Here is a 15345-nt window from a genome sequence, read left to right as displayed (position 1 = left end):
AAAAAAAAAAAAACTCATCAAACTGAATAATGAGTAAAATCTAAGTATGGCAATGAGTAACATATGAAACATAAGAACATCAAAGAATTAAAAAGTATAATGATAGAAGAACCATATGTTCTGTGAACTAGCCAAAACTGGTATGGCTGTAAAATAGGCATTAAGACAAAGCATTATCAGGGATAAAGACGGTCACCACAAAAAGATAAAATGGTTCAATTCCCAAGAAGCGGTAACTATTCTAATATTTAGGCACCTAAATAAAAGCATGTCAAACAGTTTAAGCAAAATGACTAAAACTACAAAGACAGAAATTCACAATCACATGGGAGATTTTAACATATCTCTTACAATAACTGATAAAATGAATAAATAATTAGTAAGGGCAGAGAACTCGTGTATGTCACAGGAAAAGCTGAATTAGATGGACATGTGGAAGGCTGCATCAAAAACTAAATATTCCAGAATCTTGAAGCACACCCAGAAAAATTATGTAAACAGCTACATACCGAGCTGAAAGAAAGCCTAAGCAAAATTTAAAAACTGATTGTCAATCAGAGAACACTTTCTCTGACTACAGTGCAATAAATTTAGAATCTAGAAACTAAAAGATAACTAGAAAAATGGCTTAGAATTTAAGAAACATATTTCCTAAATATCAAAAAGCTATTTTTGAAAATTAAAAAATATTATGAATTAAAAAATAATACATCTAAAAACTGGTAGGAAGCAACTCAAGCATTACAGGGGAATTTATTGCCTTTAAATGTTTGTATTTTTTTATAAGGGGGACATGAAAAGTAATGAGTTAGGTGTCCACCTAAAGGAACTTTAAAAAGCACAGCAAACTAAATCCAGTTATAGGAAGAAAATAATGTATGGAAATTAATAAAATAGGGGGGAAGTATGAGAGCAGCAACCCAAAATTATTCTTTGGGGGGAAAATGATTTAAAAAAAAATGAAAGTGCTAAACCTCTGACAAGATTTTCCAAGAAAGAGAGAAAACTTATATTATTTGGATTAAAAAAGGGAAACTACCAGATTCAAACTGTTTTTAAAATTCTAACAATAATTTGAAGTTTTATGTATAAAGTCATAGGAAACTCAATCAAAACCGACTCAAAGAGTGTTGTATTTTATAACCATTTAAGGCATTTCATGGGAAGCGTATGTTCTCACAAAGAAAACTTCAGATCCTAATGGAAGTCCTACCAAATACTTTACAAATAAATCATTTCAAATGTTACACAAATCATCCCAAAACCAGAAAAAGAAAAACCCTCCCAAATTATCTCATAAAGCTGACATAACTGGGCACTAAAACCTAATAAAGACGTCGAGTAAAATGAAAGGTCAGCATCTTCTCCAATACAGCTGCAACAGAACTTAACAAAAGGTTTATCTAACGATGTAAAAAGATGTTATAACCATGATCAAATTGGGTTTACCCCAGCAATGGCTTAATACCAAAAATTCAGTAAGTCACATTATTAGGAGAATAAAGGTGGAAAAGCATATGATCATATTATGGATGCAGAAAAGAGTTAATAAAATTCGATTCTCATTTATACTAAAAACTAACCAATGTGAACAGAAGGGAACTTCCTTTATCATCTGAAAGACATCTCCAAAAACAGAGAGCAAACAAAACTTAAGAATGAAATGTTGAAAGTAATCACTTTAAAATCTGAATTGACCCAATGCAACTGAATCAATGCAACTGTAATCAGAATCACAGCGGCTCTGGTGTGGCTGTTTGTGGTAAAACAAGGTAATTTAAAAGTACATAAAACACACAGCCTAAATAAAGGCAAAATGGGAAGAGACATTTTTAAAGAAGATAAAGTGAGGTCCTACTGCCCTCCTAGGCTTCTTATACATTTATAAAGCTACAGTAATTCAATAAAGTGTAATCATGTACAGAAAGAGACAAATAAGGCCAAAGCAACAGGAAAGAGAACTCAGAAACAGAATATACATGAAGATGCTTGGTATGTTAAAGAAATGGACCTCTAAATCGAAGCAAATTTTTCTCAAAGATTCCAGAACAATTATCTTTATGTAAAAAAAAAATAAAGCTATATCCTTTCTTCACACTATACATCAAAAATTACTTCCTGAGGATTAAGGTCTTAAAGAAGGTACAACTTTTAGAGGACAATGAAGAATATCTTTTGTGACCCAAAAGCAGAGAATTTCTTTAAAAGTACTAACTAAAAAAAAAAAAACTGGAAAATAAAACCCGACTTTGTTAAAATTAAGAAACTCTGTTGCCCAAAAACACCTGACAGAGGAAAAAAGAGAAAAGACAATGTGGAACATATTTAAAAACATGTAAACCACAAGATTCATACTCAGATCACACAAAGAACTCCTACAAGTCGATATGGGGAAGACAACTGTAAAAGAAAAGCAGCAACAGAAATTTACAAAGCAGGTGCACAAATGATTCATAAATACACTTAAAGTCGCTCAGTGTCTTATCGGCAAATGAGTATTAAAAACGCAGCAGTCAATGTCCTCCCCGTCACCATTCAGGCATAAGTTCTTAGGAATAGCTGACGCTCAGCCTCTCATCCACAGCTGGCAGAGTATGAACCCTCAAAACTGCTTCAGACAACGGTGTTACTAGCACGCTTGGGTATCGCAGTTCAATACGTGCACATTTTGAGCAGCTTTTCCACGTGTGCCAGGCTACGGGTTTATAAGCCGTGCAGCTGAAGAATGCCTACCTCAGCCCCCAGGTCACCCGAGAATCCCAAAGGGCAATGAGCTTCTTCACCTCGATGGGTGCATCTCATAAACCTACTCTCAAGCGGAACAATCAAGCCAGTGGAATCCATTTAGACTACCCAAAATTCAATACTGCTAAAACCGTACCCCGCATTCACTGGGGAGCTAGACTGTAAACCCTTCGGTGAAATGGGTGGAGGGGGGATGATGCCCACTGCATCCTGGGCAGCGATCATCTGCGGAGGGGAGAACTGGATTCTGGGGGTTGGCGAGAAGACGTTCTTCACGTGGCGCTGGGCAGATGGTGCTCACCGTGCATCAGACTCGCAAGTCACCCGTTCGCGGGCACGTCACCCGGCAAAGATAGGTAGACGTTATCGAGTGGAGAGCCCCCGGGAAGGGGGGTAGGAAGACGGGGGTGAAGGGCAAAAGTAGGCTCGTTTATGCCCAGAGGTCAGTGTCTCCTTAAAGGGGGGTGTGGGGTGTGGAGACGGTTAACCATGGCCCTACCCAGGTAACTGTACAATGGATTTACAGGTTTGTTTGTTTTTTTAAATACTTCAAAGTTTTTAAATCGTGGAGCAAATCTAAATCCTCGCCACCACTGGTGCGACGGTGCTGCGTGTCAGTGCTTCATATGCGCTGCCTAGAGCCTCACCAGAACCTTCTATGAGGCGCGTTACTGACGCCATTTTGTGGACGAGGGAACCGGCTGGGCGGCACAAGGGGACACGCTGTTAAGGGGCGGCCACGGGGGACGTGCCACAAAAGCACAGTCCTGGCCCAGGCCAGCGGTCAGTGAGCAGCGAGGGGCAGGTCCAGGTCCGCTCTCTGCCATTCTCAAACCTAAAGGGGTCAGCACACACGTCTGGCCGCCCCCGGGCCTGGAGCGCCTGTCCGGCCCTGCCCAGGCTGGACCTGAGCCTCTCGCCTAACAGACTCCACTGTGGAGACTGGACTCGACTTATAGCCGCCGCCTCAGAGCCTGGTGAAGTAACGTCGCCGCCGTTAGCGTCTGAAGAGCCAGTAAACGCCTGACTGAACACCGCTGGCCTGAGGCTTTACACTCAGGGGCGGACAAGCTGGGAGCGCGTGAGGGAGCGTGCGGGCAGCGGTGCCGCCTTCACTCAGTTTCCACAGAATTCCGTATTTCGGCTTTTTTTTTTTCGCCTTAAATTATGACTACGGTGTTTTTTCAACTAAATTTGCGGTTGTGAAGTGTTTGTGAGAGGAACTAGTCTAGCTGTCCAGGTCCAGTCTACCTGTCCCCGCTGCCCCTCTCTGGGCCCCTTTCCTCAGAGATGAGGAGGCGCCCCGGCCCCCAAGCCACACCCCGTCATGGCACTCGAGTACACCAGCACCCATTTCTTGGCTAGCCCAGCCTTCCGTCTCCCCGCGCCTCCTTTCTCTACGACCCTGTCCTTTCCGCGTCGGCCTCGCGCCCTGGAGCCCCGCATTACCCTCCGCAGCAGCAAAGCGCAACCCACACTGCCGGCGGCGAAAGCAGAAAAGCGGCTTCAGCGCCGCCTTCGGGCGTGACGAGTGCGGACGCGCCGCTCCCATTGGTTCTCGTAGCCGCCTTCTCCCGCCCACCGAGTGACGCACTTCCTGTACTCGTGCCCGAGCCGTTGGCGAGATGCCGACCGTTAGGTCGCGTGGCGGCACTTTCTGCGCACCTCAAGGTGTCGGGTGGATGCCCACGCCCCGCCCCCGCCCCCGCCCTCGGGTGCGCGCGAGCGGAGAAGGTGCAGGGTGCGGCGCCCCCCCTCGCCGCCCACACCCGCCAGGGCCGGGCCGGGGGCTGAATGTCCCTGCGATGGACTGACCTCCCTGCTGTGGGGGTTTCATTGTGGAAAGCCGCAGCCAGACCCCTCGTACTCCCCGCCGGGTCTTGGGGAGTCCCCGCGCTGCTCTGAGCCTCGGTTTCTTCATCTTTAAATGGTGATTGTCACCGTCCTTCAGAGCTCGCACGGGCTAACAGCTCCTTGCTGGCGCACGTCTACGTGCAACTTTGTGCTCCCCGAATAACGCATCGTTTTGTAAACGAATGACAGATAATAAAACTTGATTTCAAAAATCAGTGTCGCTACTCTTGCGTGAGGATGGTTGTGAGAAGTGAAGGTGTCGAGGAGAAGGTGCTGCGTCGAGTCTCGGTGGTGCTCATTTTACAGATGTTTCTATTTCCCTAGAGCCTGAGAGCTGGGAGTGCAGTCCGTAGGGGAAACAGGTGACTGATTCTGGAACAATAACTGCGAGTGTTTATTTCTAGGTTGAGAGCTTCAAATCCCTACCCGACCATTAACTTCAAACGTCTCAGGACCTCGGTTTCCTGATCTGCTCAGTGCGCAAAGCCAAGAGTGTGTGGTTAAAAGTCTGATCTCCAGAGCTGGACCCTTTGGCTTTGAGTTCCGGTGCTTAAAGTCAATTTCCCTCCAGAGCTGGACCCTCTACCTCTGGGTTTGAGTGCCGGTGCTTACAGTGCATTTCCCTGAGGCTCATGACTGCATACAAAGGAAGCGAGTATCTCGGTTTGCTCATCTGTAAAGCCAAGAGTGTTAATAGGGCCTTTGTTGATAGGATTGTCCTGAAGATTAAATGAGTTCCCATACACAAACTACTTGGTCCTCTGTGTGTGGCCGTGACTAGTCAAGTATCTGGTAAACTGCCTCAGCGCCAGTCAGCTATGAGAACAGCCTGAAAGGAGGAGCATCTCTGCTGTGTTGGCCTGGCACAGTTTCGTAAACAACTCTACTTTCAGCAAAGTTGAGGCAATGCACATAAACCCCAGGATATCTGACAGCTCTTGAAAAGTGTTGCATCTGGTGACAATAAGCCAAGGTTGTCCCACAGCAGCACTTGTTTGTAATTGATAGGAATTACAGACCTTTGGAAAGAAACCTGTGTTTTCCTGGGGTGTAGAGATAGAAAAACTGAGGACTGAGAAGAGGAAACGTGGGATACTCCAGCATTTAAGGATTAAAGAAACAAGAAAGGAGTTAAAGTCTGAGGAGTGTCACAGGTGACTGGTGGAAGTGAGCTGTGAGAAACAGGATGAGGGTAGAATTGTCCGTGTTCCAGAGGGGTCAGGGAAGATATGCTAAGAGTTGAGGGTCTGATAGCCACTAGAACCAGCAGACCCGCAAGGACACTCTCAACCAACCTCCAACAGGAATAAACACAGAGATATGGGGGGAGTGAAGAGGGCATGCTGGCTACCTTTAGGAGGGGTGGCTTGGGTAGGGGAGACTCTGGAACAAAGAGAATAATCAAAAGAATAAATACAGGGGAGACAGGAGAGGATGGGGTCACTGGTATATGGAGACTGACTTGCCAAGAAAGGAAGAGAGACATTTCTGAAGAAGGAGGAAAGGGGGAGAAATGGCAAAGTGAAGGCTCACAGGCGATGTTTCCTGTTTTCTTAAAAAAAAAAAAACTGCAAACTATTGCTCCACTGAATAGTCTGGAGAGATACTAAAGGATTTGAGGCGTGTCAAAGGTTTGGAACAGATAACAAAGGAAATTAAAGTGTGTGGCTCCAGCCAAGGTTGAATGTAGAGAGTTCAGCCAGTCACCTAATTTGCACCCCATCATGTAAGTGCCCATCTCCATGCCATAGTGGCATCAGAGCAGAGACTCAGGATGTATTTCTCCTGGGGTGGAGTTTGGTGGGGGCATATGCAACTGATGGAGATGGCAAAGCAGCTTGAAGGTATTGGTGAGTCTCTGAAGTGATCCACTGTGGTCTCAACAGGGAAGAGGGAAGGTGCTAAAAAATGAACATAAAGGGACACAGCAACGGGGGGTGTCAAGGAGGTGGATTGGGTTCTGCATGAGCAAACATTGAGTAAGTAGTGGAGTTCAAGGATGAGTGACCCACCACAGGTGACTGTCCTGCCTTAGCTTGATTCCACTCTCAGGAGACACCCATTGTCTGGTCTGCTGACCGAGTACCTACTAGAACCCTGGATGTACCAGAAATTGGACGGCCACTGGACACAGTTCGTGCCTCCTTCTAAAGCTGGCCCTAAATCGTACAAGTTACATGTGTGTGGATTTGTTGTATGTAAGGAAAGTAGCTGAGGTCCTGGCTAGAGGGGAAGCTGGAGGTCAAATTATAGGCTAAGGGGTCAGTCAGTCTTTGGCCCAAAGACCACAGAAGACATCAGAAGTGATGCAATCAGATTTGCATTTTAGAAAAAGATCTTCAGCACATCTGTTCTTATCAAACATTCTTGAAATGTTTACAGAAATTGACGCTGTACTAACCACAAAAGAAGTTTCAGTAATTCCAAAGAATCTAGAGACCACATTCACAAACCACAATGGATTCAAATTAAAACCTAGCAACATAATGAGAGCCAAAATGAAACCCATACAACACAGAGAATATTCCTGACCATAGAAACTGCAGTTATTTCTGAGGAGGGGCCTAGGAGATGGACGATTTGTTTTTCTATTATGTACATCCGTTACTTATGAAAAAGAAAATGAAAAATGATAGCGTGTATTTGAGTTTTATTTCTTCCACTGGTTTATCTATTACATTAATGCTTAGACCTTCTTGTACTTTGAAAGATTTTATGATACATGTGTTAAAGCAAGAAAAGGAACTTACATATGAACACTGAAAACTGCGTACAGATCAAGAAGAAAACTAATATGGATATTACAAAACATAAGTGTAAGACAATGAAAGCTTGACATAACAAAGCTTGTGGAACCCAACAAAAACAATAATTAGAGGAGAATTTATAGCTGTAAGTGTACTTACTACAGAACAAGAAAATGAAATTTAAGTGTTTGGCTTGAAGTAGAAAAATAACAGCTAAATCAATCCAGAGAAAACAAGAAAAAAAAGCAGATATGCTCAAATGAAAAACGAAACAAAACAAAGTTGACTATGGAAACTAAAAGCTGGTGTTCTATACAAGACTAACAAAAGAGACAAATTCTTGTAAGATTGATCAAGAAGGCCCTCCCTGGTGGTGCAGCAGATTAAAGCACAGCGCTAAGAAGCTTAAGCCATTTCCGCATGAGTTCGATCCCTGCCTACCCCGGAGGAGAGGAGAGCCACATGGCATGGCTGACCTACACTGCCCGCTGCTCCCCTCGGCAGTGTACTTCATCGATCTGCCTGTTCTGCTCCCCGCTCTGTCTCTGGTGAAGTCTCTCACCCTCCGCATCTCTGGCCTGTACCCCAGTTCTGTATAAATGGCAAAGGAGACATGGCAGGTGAACATTTCATAAGGTATTAGCAAATACGATAAACAACTTTATACCCATTTATTTGGAAACCTAGATAATAGGGGGTGATTTTTGACAAAAATACAAATTACGAAATCTGTCTCAAGAAAAGTAGCCCAATAATTCTTAATTAAATTGAAAAGTGTTAGTGGAAGTTCTGCTCAACCTCCCCAATGCCTAGGCTGAAGTCGTTTTTTCTACTGCGCCACAGAAAAAGAAAGAAACCTCTCTAATGCATAGTGCAACAGAATCTAAACAAGATAGAGAATCTACCCAACACACTCAAGGAGGTTAATCTGATCTTGATACCAAAACAAGAACAGCAGACTTACAGAGAATTCAAGTCTGTCTACATTTCAAACATGTAGGTGAAAATAGCGACGAGTTCCCAGTAGCTCTACTATTTTTCTTTTAGAAGAGAAAATTCAGATGACGAAAAAATGAGTGGCAAGATGTTCAGCTTTACAATTAACTGGAAAAAAAGCAACAGAAAGATAAACTTCCCCATACAAATGGCAAAATGAGTGTTTGCATAATTTCCCACATAATAACTTCAAAAAGGCCATTGAGACAAATATGCCAAAATGTTAACAGAGATTAGTGCTGGATGGTGGGAACATAGGTAGGTGTCACTTTTTCACTTTCATTTTGCTATATTTAAAAAATATTTCTAATAATAGGCGTGAAATTTTGGGAAAATAAAAAAAAATTTCCAGAGAAGCGTAGCAATAAAATGTAATAAGTCCGAAAGCTCCATGAGGACAGAGATGGCAATAGGGGAGCCTGGTCCCCAGACTCCCCCTTTCCGTTCTTTCTCTTCTCTAGTGATTGCTTAGCCTGTGGACGTCTAGTGGGTCTGGGACCTGGAGCGCGCCTGGGAAGGATAAACCAGGGGGATGACTACTGTGTCCAGCATGCAGTGCATCTTTATTTTGCAGCATGCCCTTTATATACTCCGTATTATCAAGCAGTAGCAACAGCATGTTGACTTATTCTAACTCTATCTGGTGTTCTAATTCTTGGAACATCCTGTCCAGCCCCTGATGGCTGAGCCCTTGCATGCAGCCAGACACTTCTCTTGATATGCTCTTTTGCTATCTTTCTTAGACGTGGCTGCTTGCTCACATGACCTATTTTCTCACATTCTTAGAGCTCAGACCCGGCACTCGAGAGTGTTCCTCCAAGGCGCGTGTGCTGAATTCACATGCCTTTCAGTATCCAAGTCCAGATGCCAGTCAAGGTCATACAAGAGCTCTGCCATAAAGAGGCTACTGTTTTCTGAGCATCTTTGTCCTCATGGAGACTTTGGAGTCATTACATGTCAGCTTGACTGAGGGGTGGTGATGGTGGTAATGAGGTGGTGGAGCAGAACCCAGAAGTCATTGCCCTTTTCTCACTGGGAAGACCCAGGCACCGGGAGAACTATGCCCTCCGACCTCTGTGTTCCACTTCTGGAGCTCTCTCTGGGGAAATGTGTGTGGAGATCCACGCAGAGGGTGCTGTCCAGCAAAGCGCAGCATCACATCAATCCTACAGGAGAAAGAAATGACAACAACTTATATGTCTCCAAATAGTTATAAGGGAGAATGGTCAGAATCAGTAAAAATTCCCCAGAATATTACTTGTTCTAAAATTCTTGTTTTCCAAGAGTACTTGAGGTCAAAAAACAAAAACAAAAACATAATGCAGAGTATTTTTTAGAGATTAAAAACTGGAAGCATGTATACCAAAACAGTATTTATTGGTGGGTATTCCTTTATGGTGGCATTACAGATAATATTTCTGGTCTCTTTGTTAATTTCCAACTGATCTCCAAGAGCATGCCTTATTTTCTAATAAGAACCATTACTTTTCAAAATAAATTGAGTCCATCTGATCCTAAAATTCTTAAACATAGTGAAATGGACACTACGTAAACTTGGGATATAATTACAGCCATATTTACCCAGCGTCTTTGGAGAACTGTTATAGGTAAGTGAATTATCCAGCGATTAGTTTAAGTTTTTTTCTACTTCCTATTAATTCTAAGACGTACATTTATCTTCTATCTTAAGCAAGTAAAGACTTGATATATACAAGGGTACAATTACTGCATGAGGCTATTTTGAATACCATAAGATTCATGGGAGTGTTCACTGTAGCATCAACACTTCACAGGTTTCCATCTCCTCCCTCTGCCAAACTACCAGCAGTCCTAATCTCTCTTTACAGCTGCTTTCTGTCAATGTCTGCTAGCCTGAGCAGACCAATGATCAATCCTGCTGCAAAAATGGAAAAAAGGAAAAAAACAAGCAAGGTGCACTCGAGAGGTGCAGCATTGATTGCACCTGTTTTCATTTCTCAGGCCTCTATTTTGCCTGCTTCTTGTTACCCCTATTTTTACATCTCAGGTCTGTTAGGCCTGTTTCTACAGTCTTGACATTTTTTAAAGAGATAGTGAAGTTACCAGAAAAGTGATTTCCAGATAAGATGTAAAGAAAGAGTGATTTCCTAACTGACTTCAAGAAAACTGATCAAAGTCTGAACTCAGGAAAAGTATACCAAAGCCTGAAACTCAGTGTGGCTTTTTAAAAATTCTTGAATTACACAGCGATTCTTATCACACAAGGAATATTATCACTTTTCCAAGGCCGGTCCTTGCACCAGCAATGTGGACAGCAGCTGTGAGCTGATAGACATCCAACAAGATGAATCTGAGGACCCGCCCTGAACTGCTGGAGCAGGAGCTGCATTTTAGCAAGGTCTCCAGGTGAGTCAGGAACACTTGAAATTTAAGAAAGACCGTTTTCTAATTCACTTAAATTTATTCACTGACTCCACATCCCATGCTCTTAAAGTTTATTCCAGCAAAACATGTCTCTGCAAATTATTTCATCTTACATGTGTTTCTTTTTAAATGGACAAAAGTGGAGAATTCCCTCTTGGTCCTGAGGCTTTCTGGCACACTTATGTATGACTTGCAAATTATTAATTTCTTAGGAACAATAAACAAGTTGTTCCAAACTGCTGCATCTTCCTTTGACTACAATATGGTGTTAAGCAGTAGCATTATAAATGAGGTAGCAATGAGAATATGACAAACAGAAAGCTTTATATATAGTGTCTGCTGCAAATTAAGAACTGCGTGAATATTGTCATTGTGATGTTTCAAAATAAAGTTTAATAAAGTTTTTGAAGTTATAACAACTGATTAGGGCATGGTTAAAAAGATATGTGTGTATGCAACCATTATTTAAAAAATAAAAGGTACAAACATATTTTCAAATCTCAATTAAAATTCAGTTGATGATGGATATGGACCCCAAGGTTAAAAAGAAAGTGTCTAGTTGACCCATCACATTTTCATTTGCATTCTATATTTGCATTCATCCTAACAAAAAAGTATTTCCCGAGTGTATAGCAACATGTGAGGTTCAATGAACCTTAATAGCCCCTCAAATCAGGTTGATCTCAGCTGATTAAAAAAAGATAGCTGCCGTTAGTAAGTATGATCAAAGAAGAAATTGCTACGTGTTGTTATCTGCTATTTTAGGTGGAAGAAATGGAATTTGGGTGATTTAAACACGAAAAAAATTGGACAAATACTAGGTAAGTATTACCTGGAATAGGTAAGCTTGTGGTGTTGTAACATACTCCCCAGTGTTACTTCCAGGTTATCCAGGTTATGCTACGGAGCCCCTGGGCCAACCCCGTTCTGCATTCACTAGGACTCTGGTAAACAGGAGCCCCATCATGCTTTGGCTGGGCTACCTGAAGGGCCCACGGTGACCAGGCAGGGGCCTATGGAGTCTGGGGGTTTGTACAGGCCTTTCTACTGTCTCAGCCTCAAAGAGACAAAGGTCTATTCTAATGTCATCAGACACAACTAGCGATATGGTCTGCCCTCATTGGGGACTGGGAAATGTAAAGGAATGAATTAAATTACTGCTGAGTTTGCTAGCTCTGCTACAGGATGTTGGGGGGGGGATTGTGGGGGATGGGGTTGGGGGTGTAGGGCAGAGACTCAAAGGAAATGGGGAAACAATCAGACTTGTACTGAACGGGGTCAGAGCAGCTTAGGCCCTGCCTCTCAGGGGCTACCTGAGAGCTGATTTGTCCTGTCTGGTTTTCCACCCCATCTGGAATGGAGGTAAGTAGACACCTTGATTGGCAGTTCCAATAAGAAAGGAGGGATCATTTATCCAAACACAAATGGGGTTCCTACCACATGAGCGTAGGAGAATGCTGTGAACCAGAACACTCCCCTCCTCCAGAGCTGCTCAAAATAGTCAGAGGTGACACACTGAGAGGATTTTGTAGAAGAGCTTTGAAGGCTGGGCCAACTCTGATAAGGAGGAAAGCTAATCTAAGCCGAAAGGGTGATATGTGTAAAGCGTGGGTGCAAAGCAGTAGCAGTCAAGCAATCAAGTCACTGGCTTCTCTGCAAGAGAAAGAAGACGAGTTTGGCTAGAAGAAGTGATTTTCAGTGATTTTTTTTTCACCCCCACCTTACCCGGCTTGTCTCTGCTCCTCCTGGTGTGTCGCTCAGGGGACACCAGTGGGTGGGTGGCTGACTGAAATGGCTGCTGGGGACATGGTCTGTTGTGCTGGCCGAGAGCCTCAGCTCTCCCCACGTGGCCTCTTCAGTGTACAAGTCCTCGTGGCCTGTGGTCTGCAAGCAAATGGGTTTCTTAGCTCACCGTAGAAGTCTTAGGGCTCCTAAATGTGCAAAAGTAGGAGTTACCATGTCCTCTTGGGTCAGACTGGCACAACGGCATGTCCATGGCCTTTGAAGAGTAAAACTATTTCACAGGACCAGTGCAGATTCACAGTGACAGGTCACGAGGCCTGGCAGGCAGATTCATCTGGGGTCATCTTTCAAAACCAGCTTCCATGAGGATACAGACACACTTAGCTTTCCTACCCCCCAAGTTCCAGCATGAGGTAGGGGGTGAGAAGAGCATAAAGTTAGAGGAGAGATAAGTTGGGGTGTTAGATTGTAAAGGTGCTCACTGACGGTATCAAGAGTTTAAACATCTAAACATGAATTAAACATCTAAAACATAGATTAAGATGATGCTGGTGGGAGGGAAGGTGGAGACAGTGATCTTCTCCTCGGGGGTCTCTTTCCAGATTTTCTCTGTATGTCTTACAGGCTAACGTCTGCCACGTAGCCACCTTGGTGCTAAGCAGCCTGGAAACGTGAGACTGTTCAAAGGGGCTAGGATTGTGGTCATTGGCTTTAATCACTTGGTAGACGTGGACCGTCGCAGGCTGAGTGATGGAGAGGGAGGCTGGGGTACTTGGGCACGCGGTGGCTGCCTGCACAGCCATGGGCAGCACCAAGCAGGCTGTTGCTTCATTTGGGATGAGGGGGAGTCAGGACCTGGACCAGGGCAGAAGCAGTAGGGGAGAGACCTAGCTGAGGGGTCAAAATGAATACAGAAGTGGAGCAGACAGAACGTGGCAGCTCATGACCTTCCTTCGTGTGAGAGAGAGAAGGGGACAGGAGAGAGAAGCAAAGAGGGAAATAAAGGTGACCACATCACTTCTAGCTTACTTAATCGGATGGTGACACCATTGAGGGAACAGAAGCAGTGCAGCTGGAGAAAGATAAGATTTGGGTGCTGGGAGGGCCCAAGAGAGGGTGATGCTAGGCCAGGGGAGGAGACAGGGCCAGAGGTCGAGCCTGGGGGCATTGACATGGAGCTGTAATCAAAACCATGGGGTGGAATCCTGTCTCTGCTTGTCGAAGACAAGGGCAGAAAGAACACGCTCCAAAAAACACTGAGATAAGGGAAGGGGCTGGAGGAGGATACTGACAGAGGAAAACATGCCCTGGGTTTATTAACCTGTGTATTCCTGAAGCTTTAGAACTGACCTGCATCCAATTAGGAAAAAGTTAGCTCGCAAAGGAGCTGACCAAGACAGAGAACGCTAGAGGAGAAAGAAGAGAACGCAGTGAGTGCCTCCACTGAGGAATGCAATGAAAAATAGGAGACAAGGGTGTTGAGAGAGCATGGACTTTCGTAAACAGAAAGAAAGCATGAAGAAAGTGCAGCTGCAGAAGCACAAGAGACCGTTGAAGGCTACTGAGGACAGTTGAGAGGACCTTGTGTTTGGCGAACAGTCATCACTGACCCCACAGAGTGCAGTAAGCATGGATATGAAATATGATCATGTGTACAGAGAAGTGATGACAGGAGAGAACCCAGGGATTCAAGGAAGCGTGGGGCTGCCAAATGATGTTTCTTGTTGATAGGAGACCAGTCACAGCCTTAAAATGTCTTATGCATTTGTCTTATGATTGAATGGATTCTGGATCGGCTGTCAAACTCAGATGTATAAGTATCACGCGTCACATGGTGCATGCCAGCTATTCCTGCAACCTCTTGATCATTATGGGACCGGTAGTGCTGTGGTAAAAATATGTTGTGCATTTGTCTTTCCCACGAAATTTTCTCTAGCCACAAAATTAACCAGAAACAAGAGAAGCGTAACCCCCTCCCCCTTTTCTCAGCAACAGAGAGCCTCTGACGCAGGTTAGATATATGTAATTATTTCTTTGCAAATCAAGGGTTGAACCCATGTTGCCATTTAGATTTTGGGGTGCCCCAGGTTAAAGGAACAGGATATGGGATAAGATTGAGCAAAAAAGAAAGCCAGGGGACTTCCTTTTTCTGGAAGCAGTGGAAATAATTTCATTTAAGACAGGCCGTGCAGCTCTTTTTAGCCATCGGACTCAGGCTTTATTTCCCGTGAGTAATATTTTTCTAGTTTTCAAATCCAGCGAGATATATTGTTCTGTATTCGATCATTCTTTGCCCCCAACTCTCTGACTAATAATTAACATATAACACCCAATTAGTTGAATATATTTTGAAGGTATTGCAAAATGATCGTCTCAATAAATTAACGTCCAACTCCTCTAATAGTTACATTTTTTTTCTTGTGGCGAGAAATTTTAAGCAACTTTTAGCAACTTTCAAATACACAACAGCCCGTTGTCGGGTCCAGTCACTGTGCTGTACGTCACGTTCCCAAAATTTACTGATCTCATATCTGGCAGTTTGGACCATTGACCACTTATACTCCTCTTCCTCTCTGCACCCCCATTTTTGGTAGCCACACCACTCTATGTCTCTGAGTTCAGGTTTTTTAGATGCCACAGTTTGGTGAGCTCATGCAGGATTTGCCTTTCTGACTTACTCCACTTAGCAGCCTTGTGTATAATTTTCTCTTTGGGGTTAATAGGTAACACCTTCATCTTGAATGCTTCTCAAAACTTTACATTTCTTTTATTCTACCCCCCTCCCCGCTCCCCCCCATCCCCTACACACACAAAGTTTATAGTTTGCCATGCAGAGATCTGACTGAGACCCTGATCG

General features: G+C 43.8%; 1 protein-coding gene across 2 annotated transcripts in view; it reads right to left on the bottom strand.

Annotated features, from left to right (window-relative positions):
• NSMCE1 (non-SMC element 1 homolog (S. cerevisiae)) overlaps window positions 1-4261 on the bottom strand; it is a 22796-nt gene extending 18535 nt beyond the window's left edge. The window contains exon 1 of one of the 2 annotated variants that reach the window (XM_004692053.2): window positions 4195-4261. The gene's annotated coding sequence lies outside the window, so the exon portion shown is untranslated. Of the gene's footprint in view, window positions 1-2733; window positions 2796-4194 lie in introns of those variants that run through there. The other variant, XM_012731622.1, reaches the window with a different exon arrangement.
• Between the last annotated feature and the right edge of the window lie 11084 nt (window positions 4262-15345).

Source organism: Condylura cristata, unplaced genomic scaffold, assembly GCF_000260355.1.
Source record: "Condylura cristata isolate star-nosed mole 26May11 unplaced genomic scaffold, ConCri1.0 scaffold00032, whole genome shotgun sequence".
Lineage (NCBI taxonomy): Eukaryota > Metazoa > Chordata > Mammalia > Eulipotyphla > Talpidae > Condylura > Condylura cristata.
Note: the sequence above shows the minus strand (reverse complement) of the source record. Positions and strands in the feature narration are given on the sequence as shown.